Source organism: Terrapene carolina, unplaced genomic scaffold, assembly GCF_002925995.2.
Source record: "Terrapene carolina triunguis isolate 2854851 unplaced genomic scaffold, T_m_triunguis-2.0 Scaffold23, whole genome shotgun sequence".
Classification (NCBI taxonomy): domain Eukaryota; kingdom Metazoa; phylum Chordata; order Testudines; family Emydidae; genus Terrapene; species Terrapene triunguis.
Genome location: NW_020664374.1, coordinates 9,915,297 through 9,928,115, shown reverse-complemented (window position 1 = coordinate 9,928,115; position 12,819 = coordinate 9,915,297).

The following is a 12,819-nucleotide window of genomic DNA, read 5'->3' as shown; positions in this document are numbered from 1 at the left end:
CTCCAAGCATTAGTCTGCTATTATCATGACATTCCATTACACCAACACTAAGTAATTCCATTACTAAGGCGCTCTCGCTAACACATTCACTTACATTCAACAGTCCTTTCACTCTCTATCCACTAATCAAATAACTGAAAATTGCACTGCAACACACAACCATAATGCCAATCTGTGAATCAGTTGTTGTATCTAGAGCAGGATCGAGCCCCTATATTATGTATACTTGCTGACACATATGTTGCTGAAATGTAAATATTGTTAGATTTTCTGCTGCATCTACCCAAATTGAGGTAATGCTGGATTAGATCTAAACCACAATACAGAGTAGTTTAAAGTATCATTTGGGAGGAACAAGCTCATTAGAAAAGAGGCAACTTTTGTTTAGATACACGCATTTCTTGATAACCAGCAGTGATAGAAAACAAAATGCAGGTCAAGCACCTCACAGCTTAACGAGGTTTGGTGTGTATATGTACATATTATGTTTGCTTCAGTGTGGCAGTAGTTTTTAAGGCTGTTGTGTCAGCTCTAACTCCTAAACCAAGACACATTTTGGGGGGCAAATTTTAAATGGCTTGGACTGCTAAAGCGGACAATTGCATTCACAGTGGCAGGTGGAAATAACATTTGTGTCTGGTGAGCATTCTCAAAGAGGAACATTGCTGCACCCAGCAAAAGTTATGCCTGCCACTGCGAGAGAGTGGTTGTAAAAAAGCATCCTCCAAAGAACTTTCCACACATTGCATCTGAGTGCAAGTGGATAATATGATGCAAATCCTTAGTGTCAGAAGTTGTACCCATAGCAGTCTGTAGAGGATGAGTAGCCCACACTCCAGCTTTACCTCATTAACCATCCCATGCAATAAAGGGCTGGATGAAAACACACATAAATATCCCCCCCTCTGATGAAGGATTTGGTGGAGTTTCTGTAGGACAGCAAGTTGCCCATAAATGTGTTTATCAATATCCAACACAGAATGAGGGGGAACGAGCAGGAGTCAGCACAGGGATGTTATAAAGCCCAACTATATCCTGAATTCAAAGGCCAGATTCCTCAAAACCTTGCAATTTAATTAGTCACTAATTTCTGGGTAAGGTGGACATAAAATGTGACATCTGGTGTAAAAATTCAGTCTAGAACCAATGTGAAAAATCATGATTTTGTAAAGTTTTACATCCACTGTACCCTCATTTCTCACAGGTGGAGGAGGGGCCATCTGTGTTGCAGGGCAAAGGGCTTTATGCATTTACTTGATGAGGTGGATTTCATTCCCATCGTGCTACTCTGTGAGGATTAACAAGGAGATCTGGAGAGTCAGACACATAGGAGCCATGGTGATGAGTCACAACCTTTCTGGGGCTCTGGTTTGGGAGGCAGGGGTGCCGGTGGGCTGGGTGGGGGGCTTGTGCGCCTCCTCCAGGGGAGATAGAGTGGAGGAGGAGGATGGGGGGTCCTGTCTGGTTTACTCATGGGGGAATTCTGCACCACTGTGTGTGCATAATTAATGAGATGTACATATTTTTAATTTTTTGCACAGAAAAAAAGCTTCTGCTGGAAAGTTGCTGCAGTTCCACCTTTTGCCTGTCAGATGGAACTGTGGCATTAGAACAGAGCTACCTCCCCCCACCAGCCCCATCAGAAATTAACTTTGGCGGGAAAGTTGCTGCACTTCTGCTTTTTGCCCACCAAAGAGCGTTGTGGTGATAGAACAGAGCAGAAGCTCCCGGCCAGCTAGGGAAGAGAAAGAGGCTGCAGTGCCTTCTTCACAGCACCTGTTGGGCCAGGTCAGGAGACAGGGACTATGGGGAGACAGACAGCGTGGGGCTGCTGTGAGGGGGGGGTCAGATAGGGGCTCATAAGAGCTAGTGGTGGAGGACAGACTGGGGCAGGGCTGAATGGGAGTGGAGGGTCAGGGCCACGGAGGGAGGGAGGTGAAGGGACACATGGGGATGGTGGAGGGGATAGAGAACCACATATGGACAGGAGGGTGTCTGATTGGGGGCACAGAGACACACAGGGACAGGGGGAGGGGGTGCAGGGACACATGAGGATAGCGACACGTGTGCCTGACTGAATGGGAATCGTGGCCAGATGCTACAAAGAAAACCAAAGAAATAGGGGAAAAGCCCCTTAAATATTATATTTAATTATATATTGGAGTTAAATTAAATCCTACACTCTGTGGTGAATTGAGTGGATTGGTGCTCTCCTCTAAGCAAGACAGCTTCACAATTTTATTATTACAAATACTACATTAAAAAAAAAGTACAGATATATCCATTTGGAATAAAAACCAGAAGCAGAATGGTGCTTGCCACTTGCTATAGCTTGTCCATGATATTTAGCAAAGGCTGTATTCAAACTGGAGGACACTATATGACCGTGCTAGTATAATGCATAGGAAACTGAATATTTAAGGGATATGTTCCCAAAGTGGTTCATGGGAATTACATGCATAAATCCTTTATTTAGTTAACAAGATTAGTGTGGAGGACTCCTGCACAGTGCTTAAATAATAGATCCATTAAAAGTTACCAGATTACAGTTACAAAACTGCACAACATGAATGTAAAGTAGGAAAATTCACCAGTTGCAGAGCTGTTAACTCATAATTTACAAATTCATAAGTATTTATGAAGTTGGGTGATAGTCATTTCTAGGTGACATAATTGCCATTTAACACTCATTTCTCCCCTCTCTCTTTTTAAAATATAAAATGCACGCGATAGTCAAAATGGACAGGTATTTACTTACCCAGTAAATGCTTTGAATTGCAAGGGTCACATTTTCTAGTTAAATATCTGTCTGCCTGCATTTCAAAAGCACCCATCATCATAGCATCTAAAAGTCTGGCTGTGACCCTGGTAAAGAGAAATAGCCTTGTGCCTCTATTTTTGTCTGTGCCTCTGTCAGTCATTTCAAATAGCCGTATGTGTCAGAGACTTAGTGATTTTAATTATACAGGATGTGATAGTATATATATGTTGCACTCTTCCAAATGATTATAATAAATTTTAAACAAAATTGTGCAGTCTAGTTCTTTATGGAAATAAATCTCTCTGTGTAGATATGATTATAAAATTAATTACCCAGGTGTCCATGTTCCTTTACAAACCAATAAAAAGGTAGATCCTGGCCCTACAATTTAACGGCCAATTTTTTTCTTCTATTGCACCCAGGGAACTCCCTATGACTTCATTGGGACTGTGCTATTATATTTTATTATACTTAACACAGTAAGGGAAAATATTAAGCAAAAGTTGAAGGTGAGAGCTATGGGAGAATGAGGATTCTACAAGTGAAAGATCTAAAGATATGTTCAGTGGCTGCTGGTTCCCGAAATAAGTCCCATGATACCATAGCTTTCTGTATCATGCCGACAGACCATTTTCTGCAGAGGTCACAGTGAAGGATTGGATGGATGATGGGGATGTGGGCAGAAAGACTACTACCACTTTTTCCTTCTTCTGCATGCTACCTGCTTCCGAATGAAAAAGTGACATTGGAAAGGGTAAGTTGGGAAACAGTTTTATGACTGTGTGACCCCTTTAGTCTTTCCTCCCAGTCATGAATCCTTTCCTATTTCTCTTTGCCTCAATTCTGTTGTTATTCTCCTATCTCTCAATGCTTTCTTTCTCCACTTGCACTCCTTCATTCAGACATATCACCAATTCACCCCATTCCCCCAACTCAGAAACCCTTACTCCCCTATGGTTTTGTACCTGGAGAACCAAGTGCTGAGGCAGCAGGGAGCATATGCAGGAAGATGAGTCTCATAACCTGATTCTGTAGGTTCTATAGCCTAATAAAAGGTCTAAATTCCCTGCTCCACACCTATTCCTTTTGTTGCCTGAAGCCCATGTGCTGCAAGGACTGCTGAACTTCCTAAGGAGCTCTCATAACCTAGGCCAGCTGTGAGCTTCCTCGTAGTGACTGTGGTCTGAACTGGTCTCTAGCTGACCCTGGATACAGGTGGGCTGCATGTATGGCAGACAGAGAGTGGAGAGACATCATAGTCCCTGTACTTCAGGTGTGCCAAGAGCAGCTCTGTCCCTGAAGGATCCATCCTTGTAAAAGGTAAGGCCAGAGGGAAGAGTAAAGATCGCATGGGCAAACTTAGGCTACGTCTACACTACAAAGTTAAAGTGATGTAAGTTACGTCAACATCCAGCCACTGTTATAGTTAAAGCACTGTTGCATGTCCACACTACACTCCTGATGTCGGTGGAGCGGATCCACAATAGCAGCTCTTGCATCGACACAGAGAGCAGTGCACTGTGGGTAGCTATGCCACTGTGCAACTGGCCGCAAGGTGTTTTGGGAAGAGTTTGCAATGACTTGTGGGGCCAGGTTCAGTGCCACATGATGCAGGTTTCTCAATCCCATCATTCCATGGGCATCCTACTAGGTTTCCAGTGGCTTTTCAACTGCCCTCGTAACCTGCAAGCCAGCCATCTCTGTCAGAAAGCATGGACCCTGCACTGCTCTTCAGTCTTGTGCTGTGTGTTATGAACACAAGGCTATAAGAGGAGCTCGATGGGAGGCGCTATTCAGTTGAGGGAGGCCTTGAAGGAGCATTTTAACACTGAGCCACAGTAACATGTGTTGCTATAGTGTGCTGAGCCTGGCACTGTCTGTTTGCAACGTGCTATGAACCTTGTAATGATTGCTGTGTGTGCCCAACTGTAACAATGCGCATGCACCTATTACTATTGTCTTGAGTGTTAGCAGCAGCCACCATGTGATGGAGAATAATAAAGATAAATTCCGTTTCCATAAGTATATTTTTATCTTACACCCATGCAAACATAGCTATGTAATGCTGAGGTAAACTTCATATGTGCAGGGAAAGGTATCTTTACAGGGAATGGAACAGGGAATTCTCCAGCACATACACCAAGGAGACTCTCACAGCTGGTATATGTGCGGCTGTCATTGTGTTTAATCTCCCATGGCGTGGAGTGCCTTGGGTACTGCTGAGGCGCTGGAAGATACATAGAATTGGGCAGGGGAGTGTAGGGAGGTCCTTGTGATTCTCTCCCCCTGCCTTCCTACAGTGATTTCTCCCCACAGACCCAGCCACAGTCCCACAGCCTCCTCTCCCCTCAGACCCAGGAAATCCACCACTTCCCGTGTACTCCAAGCAGCAGCGTGTTTGCTGCATGGAGCCGGCATGCTCAGCTGGGCAGTAGCTGTGTGAGTTCTGCATGCCTAGCAAACAGGAGCAACCTCAAAGCTTCCTGCGGCTTTAAAAGGGGAGAGGCATATTCCTGTGTACTGGTGTACTGGGCAGTGGAGTTCAAAACGGTGTCCAGAGCAGTCACGGTGGGCATTGTGGGACACCTTCTCGAGGCCACTTAGGGCGACATAAGCAACAAAGTGTCTACTCTGACACTGTGTCACTCTTACTACATCGCCCAAAGCATTATGCCTCTTGTCGAGGTGGTTTTATTATGTCAGCATACAGGAGAGCTAAAGTGGCAGGAAGAGCATTGCAGTATGTACACCTTCATAGTTAGGTCGACATAAGCTGCCTTCTGTCAACTTAACTATGTAGTAGACAAGCTCTTAGTTATGACATTTGCCTGACTTTGAGCGCTATCCTTTGCAATCTTAACATTATTATAATATATGCCAGGCTTTGGGGCAAGGGGGATTTGTTTGTTTGTAATGCTATTATATATGTGTGTATGTGTGTGTGTGTATTGCAGTGACAAAGGCACATAAGTGGCAAACAATTATAAAGAGAATTTAAGCCTCTCATATTATTATGTTGCTGGGATTGAATGTTGCCATTTTTATGTTTAAGACCCATGTCGTGTAATTTTGAAGTGAAACAGTCCTCGAAGTGGAAAAAGAACAAACCCTGGCAGACAGACAGTAATATTTTCTTTGGGATTGGTTGACTGTTGTATTGGCAGGAGTCAAGCAAAAGAGAGGACATTGTGACTCACTGAAACAACTGGCAGAATATAGAGGGCATATGTGATGGAAATATAGGTTTTTAAGGCCTGCTTTATATAAAAAAATCATTTATATTCACATCTAGAAGAACTTCAAAATGTATGTGAAGAGGGAAGAATCTACATATCTGCAAATAGGATATGCTTTTATGTATGTTTCAAAAGCTCAGTTTCATCTCAGCTGAGGATTCGTACTGCTACATTTTGTAATGAAATTGCAAAGATAAATAAAGATTATCGTACAAATATTGCCTTTTTGTGAAGACTAGCAATACCTGAATTTCTTATAACCTGCATGGAAAATTACTTTTTTACAAAGTACTATACTTAAAAACAGACTGGGCTTCTTTCCAAAGTGCCTGTAGTGCTGAAATTGTACTAGAAGGCACAGCTTGAAGTTGAACTTGGGGTTGATTCCATCATACATAAATTGCTTTGAAATAAAAGAAAACTATAGGTTACTGCAGGGAAAACCAAAACAAAGCCTTGTATTATTATCTTTTTTTTTAACTTGTGTTACTGCTTTGCAAATATAGCTATGAAATGGAGGGTCTAATTCCTTTCTCACTTACATACTGTAACTGTTCACTTCAGAAAAGTTATGCCTGATTTACATCAGGAAGCGAAAAGAATCAAGCCCAGAATCTCAAATTATATTTTGCTGAAGCAAATGAAATGTTGAGTGGTATGCACCGCATGCAGCACATCTGCCGTGTTTACTTGTTAAGGACAAGTACTCTCTGTACTGCAGTTCAGAATAAGTGTAGCTGCTAAAACATTAACATGCAAATGAAATATTGTGTGCCTATCTGTCTGCCTGATTACTGGCTGGGTATCTTTAGATTATATTAGAATTTGGTTTTAGTGATCAACACTTAACTATTCTGAAGCTATTCCATGCACAAATCTAGATGCCATAGATGCAGTCCTTGATCCCGAAACCTGTGTAGACATACCTATGTTGAAAGAGGTCCATTCTGCTGTAAAGAAACTGTGACGCAGGCGTGCTGCTGGACTCGGCATAACGCCCAAACTTCTCATTTGCGACTCAGTAGGACCAGATGAAGCCATTTATGGATGAATCATAACAATTTAAAAATAGCTTGTTTCTCATTTGGATTATTAACCAATGGAACTGCTCAGCATTTTATGTGCAATAGTTGCTACTTGAGCTGTGTTGTTTACTTGTGATTGGTCAGATAAGTATTGCTTTTTTCCATGATTGCACAAGTGCACACTTTTAGTGTGAATCCTCGCATATATGCATTCAATATTTAGTTTCTGCAAATGCTTGTATGTCCCGTTGCCCAGATTTGTCTACCTGTGAACTTGACTGCAAATATAAAGTGAACACAGCAGGGCCTAAAAATAGCCAAAGTGAACTCATTTAGAAATTCAAGTGAATGTTAATAGACAAGTCATTTTAATCAGTTTCCACAATTCTAACTGTAACTTTTAGGTGTATCAGATTGTACTTACTATTTAGTAAATATATGGAATCTGATTTCCATTTGTGGGGCAGCAAGGAGAAGGTTAATCACAAAACTCAGTAAGTGACTGTGCACAACAAGCATTGATGCAAAATGTCATTGCACTCTCTACTATCATCAAGAGCCTCATTTAGCAATGGAGGGAAGATGTTTCTGTCACCCTGATCTAAGCTGCAATTGAAAGAAGAAAGGTCAATTTCAATTTCCCTACACATCTTATGGTAATATCCTTTAACAACAAGCTGGAAGTCAGCCCAATCCAGGTGTTTTGGCATTAGAGCCCTTTCCCTTCTGATGTGAGATTCAGACAAACACTTCAAACCCTTGTTTCTGGAACTGGCAGATTTTTGATGCGACATGTAAGGGACACATTCACTCTGGCACAGGAAGATCCAGCAATTCCCACATTCTTATAATCACCCATGTTTTGTATATTTCCAAGTACACTTGCAGTATATGTATATTCTAAATAATGTTGCCCCTTTTGACCCCAGAAGCTAATTAATGTTCAGGACCCTGGGTATGTTCCATTCAGAAGTAGAAATTGATGGAGTGTGGTATTTTCTTTTATGGAATCTTGTTTATTTACAAGGAATGTACTTATCTCATAGAGCTAGAAGGGACCTTGAAAGGTCATTGAGTCCCATACCCTGCCTTCACAGCAGAAAAGAGTGCTGTCCCTAACAGAGGTTTGCCCCAGATAGCCCCCTCAAGGATTGAACTCACAACCCTAGGTTTAACAGGCCAATGCTCAAATCACTAAGCTGTCCCTCCCCATAGCCCTCAGCTATCCCTCCTGTGTCTCTGAACTCAGAAGGAACCAAGAACAAATGGAGCACTTTTTGAGATTACAGGTCCCAAACCTCTCCAGCCAACAGCAGACTCCAAAGCTCGCTTTCTAGCTTTTTCCAGGGTCACACTGCTCAACTGCTCACAGTCTCCTGCTTGGCTTTCTTTCCTCTCTCTCTCCCTCTCTTTCTCTGTTCTAGTCTGTTCTCAGTGTGATCTCTTTCCCACACCACATGTCATTCCCCTACCCAAACACAATATTCAGACAATAGCCCCTGAGCGAGTTCATACACATCTTTTGTCTTAAGTGACGGGGTGGTGGCTAGTCTTACAGTTATGTTAATTGAAGGATCAGTTCACACCTAACAACCTCAATGGGGTTTTAATTTGACCCATTAACAAGGTTTCATCCAGGTCATAATAAGAACAACAGCAAGCAGTCTTCCCCACTGAGCTCTGCTAAATAACTTCTATTCTAACCATCCATATTTTGGTGTTCAAGTCCTATGCTAGTTGATGTTTTGTATCAAATTTCACATTATGTAGTGGTTCTGTGATACAGTCAAAGGTCCACAATGGGCTGGGGCAAAGTCCACACAATTATTTCCCTCTTGTGATTTGAAACAGGGTCTGTGTGTTAACCAGCCGTGTCACCTAATTTCCAGAAACACAATGTGAATCAGAAATAACATTTCTTTTGTGGGGATGGGAGTTTATGGGGGCAGAAGATACTTTTGTTATAATTTTTAATATATTAATTTATTTTTAAAGAGTCTGTTAACTTGATAGTCAGATTCTCCAGACCATACCACTCCCTTTGTGCTATGCTGGTACATGAGGAGCAGAAACTGGTGCTATCTGTCTCGCTAATGATTTCCCCAAAACAGATGAGTCCTCAGTGGCTGTAGGAGCTGGTATAGCCTGTTCCTACACCACCCCTCTCCCAGCCAGGTCCCAATACAGAGTCTGTGCCAGGGGAGGGGCAGGGTGTGTTGGGTCGTGGCCACAATGTTGTGCATTCTGGCTGTCCCCAGATAGCAGATGATGGGGATTGTTACCAGATGGTGGAGTTCAGAAGCATAATTAGCTCCCTAAATGACAGCCCTCCATCCCTGCTGCACCTACTGAAAACTGGATGCAGCAGATAATTGAGGCCAATATTTTACACTGATTTTATTCCTCTGATTCTGATGGAGATGAGATTTTGCCATCCCAAGGGAACCCTCTTAGCAAAATAGCAAAAGATATTTTAATAAAACAAACACATTCATGTACTCTGATACCCAGGCTATTCTGTTCTTCTTCCTCCTTATAAAGCCTTCACAGTAGGTTTGTGCCCAAGGCTAGCTGGAGGGTATAAGCATAAGCAGCATTGCTTAAACAATAGCAAGGGATAATGAACAGCTGCCCGGTTTCTGGTCCTGAGTGACAGAAGGTTCTTGGGGTATAGGCATGTATCGTGAGGTCATCTATCTCCCGTGTATAGGAGTGGTGTTGAACATTCTTGGATTGACAGTTTGATTTCTCCTATGCCCATGAATACAAGTGTCAAGGCTGCTTCCCCACTCTGAACTTTAGGGTACAGATGTGGGGGCCTGCATGAAAACTTCTAAGCTTAACTACCAGCTTAGATCTGGTCCGCTGCCACCACTCTCGATGCTAATTCCCTTCCCTGGGTAGCCTTGAGAGACTCTTCACCAATTCCCTGGTGAATACAGATCCAAACCCCTTGGATCTTAAAACAAGGAGAAATTAACCATCCCCCCTCCTTCCTCCCACCAACTCCTGGTGGATCAAGATCCAACCCCCTTGGATCTAAAAACAAGGAAAAATCAATCAGGTTCTTAAAAAGGAGGCTTTTAATTAAAGAAAAAGGTAAAAATCATCTCTGTAAAATCAGGATGGAAAATAACTTTACAGGGTAATCAAACTTAAAGAGCTCAGAGGACCCCCCTCTAGCCTTAGGTTCAAAGTACAGCAAACAAAGATAAACACTCTAGCAAAAGGTACATTTACAAGTTGAGAAAACAAAGGTAAACTAACACGCCTTGCCTGGCTGTTTACTTACAAGTTTGAAATATGAGAGACTTGTTCAGAAAGATGTGGAGAGCCTGGATTGATGTCTGGTCCCTCTTAGTCCCAAGAGCGAACAACCCCCAAAACAAAGAGCACAAACAAAAGCCTTCCCCCCACCAAGATTTGAAAGTATCTTGTCCCCTTATTGGTTCTTTGGGTCAGGTGTCAGCCAGGTTACCTGAGCTTCTTAACCCTTTACAGGTAAAAGGAGTTTGGAGTCTCTGGCCAGGAGGGATTTTATAGTACCGTACACAGGAGAGCTGTTACCCTTCCCTTTATAGTTATGACAACAAGTAAAGGGCAGCCATCTCATATGTAGCTCTGGTCAGAACCATTTTCAATCAAAGAAAACAGTTCCATCAAAATCCAAACATTTTGTGAAATTGTGTCCATTTTGCTGAAATGCATTTCTGAGAAAAAGAAAGTTTTGACAATGTTGAGACATCCCATTTTGAAATTTTCAGCATGAAACATTTTGATTCTTCATTTTGAAACAAATTTGGTTTATTTTTGTATTATATAATAAAAATGTAAAAAAAAGATATTTTGATTGACTCAAAGGGTTGGTGATTATTTTAATTTTATTTTATGGAATGTTTTGGAATTTTACAAAGTCTCGAAACCTTCCATGCAGTTGAATTTCCCTTCTCTGCACAACTCTAGTTATGTGTATTAATTAATCAGCTGATAAAATCTTATAGTAATGAAGTTATTTTTTGTCTGTCAGACATGTAGGATGAGCTGCTTTACAATCAATTTAATTAACATTGGCTCTTATAGCACTTGCAGTCATTAAACAGCCTTGTTTTTTATGTTCCTGCTTCAGGAGAATGGAACTGTACATTATTTGTGGGTGTACAGAATCTGTTCATAAGAGAGCAAATTGCACAGTAGGAGTGGTCAGATTTAAAGATATATCTTAAATGTTATTTATAGAATAGTTGTTTGACAAATTATAAGCAAGGCAGTTTACATCTTTGCAAGTCTTTTTTTACTGTTGTTTGAAAATACTACCATCATTACTGTTTTTTCCTCTTTTTCTAACCTACAAGAATCATGTGACTTTTGTTACTGTTTGTTTATCTTGACAGTGTGAACAACTTTAGAAGTGGTTTTACCAGTGCCAGAAAAACAAGATTAAATACAATTAATATGAATTTCTCATTTTTGATTAGAGAAAGATTATGTACGTATATGCTTGTCAATTACTCTATTATTCAAGGTAATATCAAGTTGCAGGATTTGGTTCTTTACACAACTCAGGGCCCCATGCATCTAGATACTCTGTTGAAAACATATACAGCTTTTTAACCAACATCAAAGAACATTTAATCTGAGAAAGAGAGAGAATGAGAGAGAACACAGCATAGGTAGAACAGCTTAACCACTAATGTCTCAAATGCAACGTTAAAAATAATAATAGTAAATAATAAAAAATAAGGTGTTTGTGTGTTTACATGAAAGATATAGAAGGATGAACTGGAGTATTTCACTTTATGTACCAAAAGTGAAATCCTGGCTCCACTGAAGTCAATGAAAGTTTTGCCACAGACTTCAGTGGGGCTAAGATTTCACCTCAAGAACGTTTGATTTCCTTGCTCCTTACATGAAAGTGCAAATAAAACAATGATTTTTAGGCTACAAAAGCAGTTTACTCTTGAGACCTAAGAAAAACCTAATAACAATTACCAAAAGAAGAAAAATTGAAGCACACGGGGAAAATTTATCCTGAAAATATAAGCACCTAGTGTGTTCAGGCACTCAAACAGGATGATATTTTTATACCATCTAGCTACCTCTATGTAGTTTATTCCCTATATTTCCATTACAACTCTATGAACAAGTTTTGCACAGAAAGCAAAACTGTCAAATTTTGTAAGTACAGATGGACTTGGAGAGATTCACTACATATTCAGACCCCAATCCAAACTTTCCCAAAGTTCTGGTTTATTCAGATACAGTAGTACAGTTCAGGCCAGTATTAAAGATGAGCCCAAACTGTGAAAATTTGTTTTAGATCTGAATTCAAATTACTCCTAAGTTCAGAGGGTATTGGATTCAGTCATGCGGTTCAGGACATTTTTATGTACAAAAGGATCAAGATAGAAATAATGGAAGGAAGTTAAGAAAAGCTAATATCAGAAACTTCAAAATAGTAAAATTGGACTCTAGAGTAATTCAGAGGGGGAAGTTCAATCACTCTAGTCAATCGCACAAGACTGGATAAAGAACTAGAAAATACACTGTATGCTGGGAATGCCTCAACTGGCCAGCAATGGATCAAATGACCTATTAAATCTGTTTCATCTGTCATTCCTGTGATCCTACTTTTGATTCCCCAAAAGACTAATATATAAATTAATAACTAAATAAACCAACACAAATATTTTCTCTTAGTTTAGTTTAGAGAGTTTTCACCTAAATGTCTTTCTCCAAAGAAGCCATCTTTCCCTTTATGGAAAATAAAAAATTGGTCATAATGAAAGGGGAGACCAAG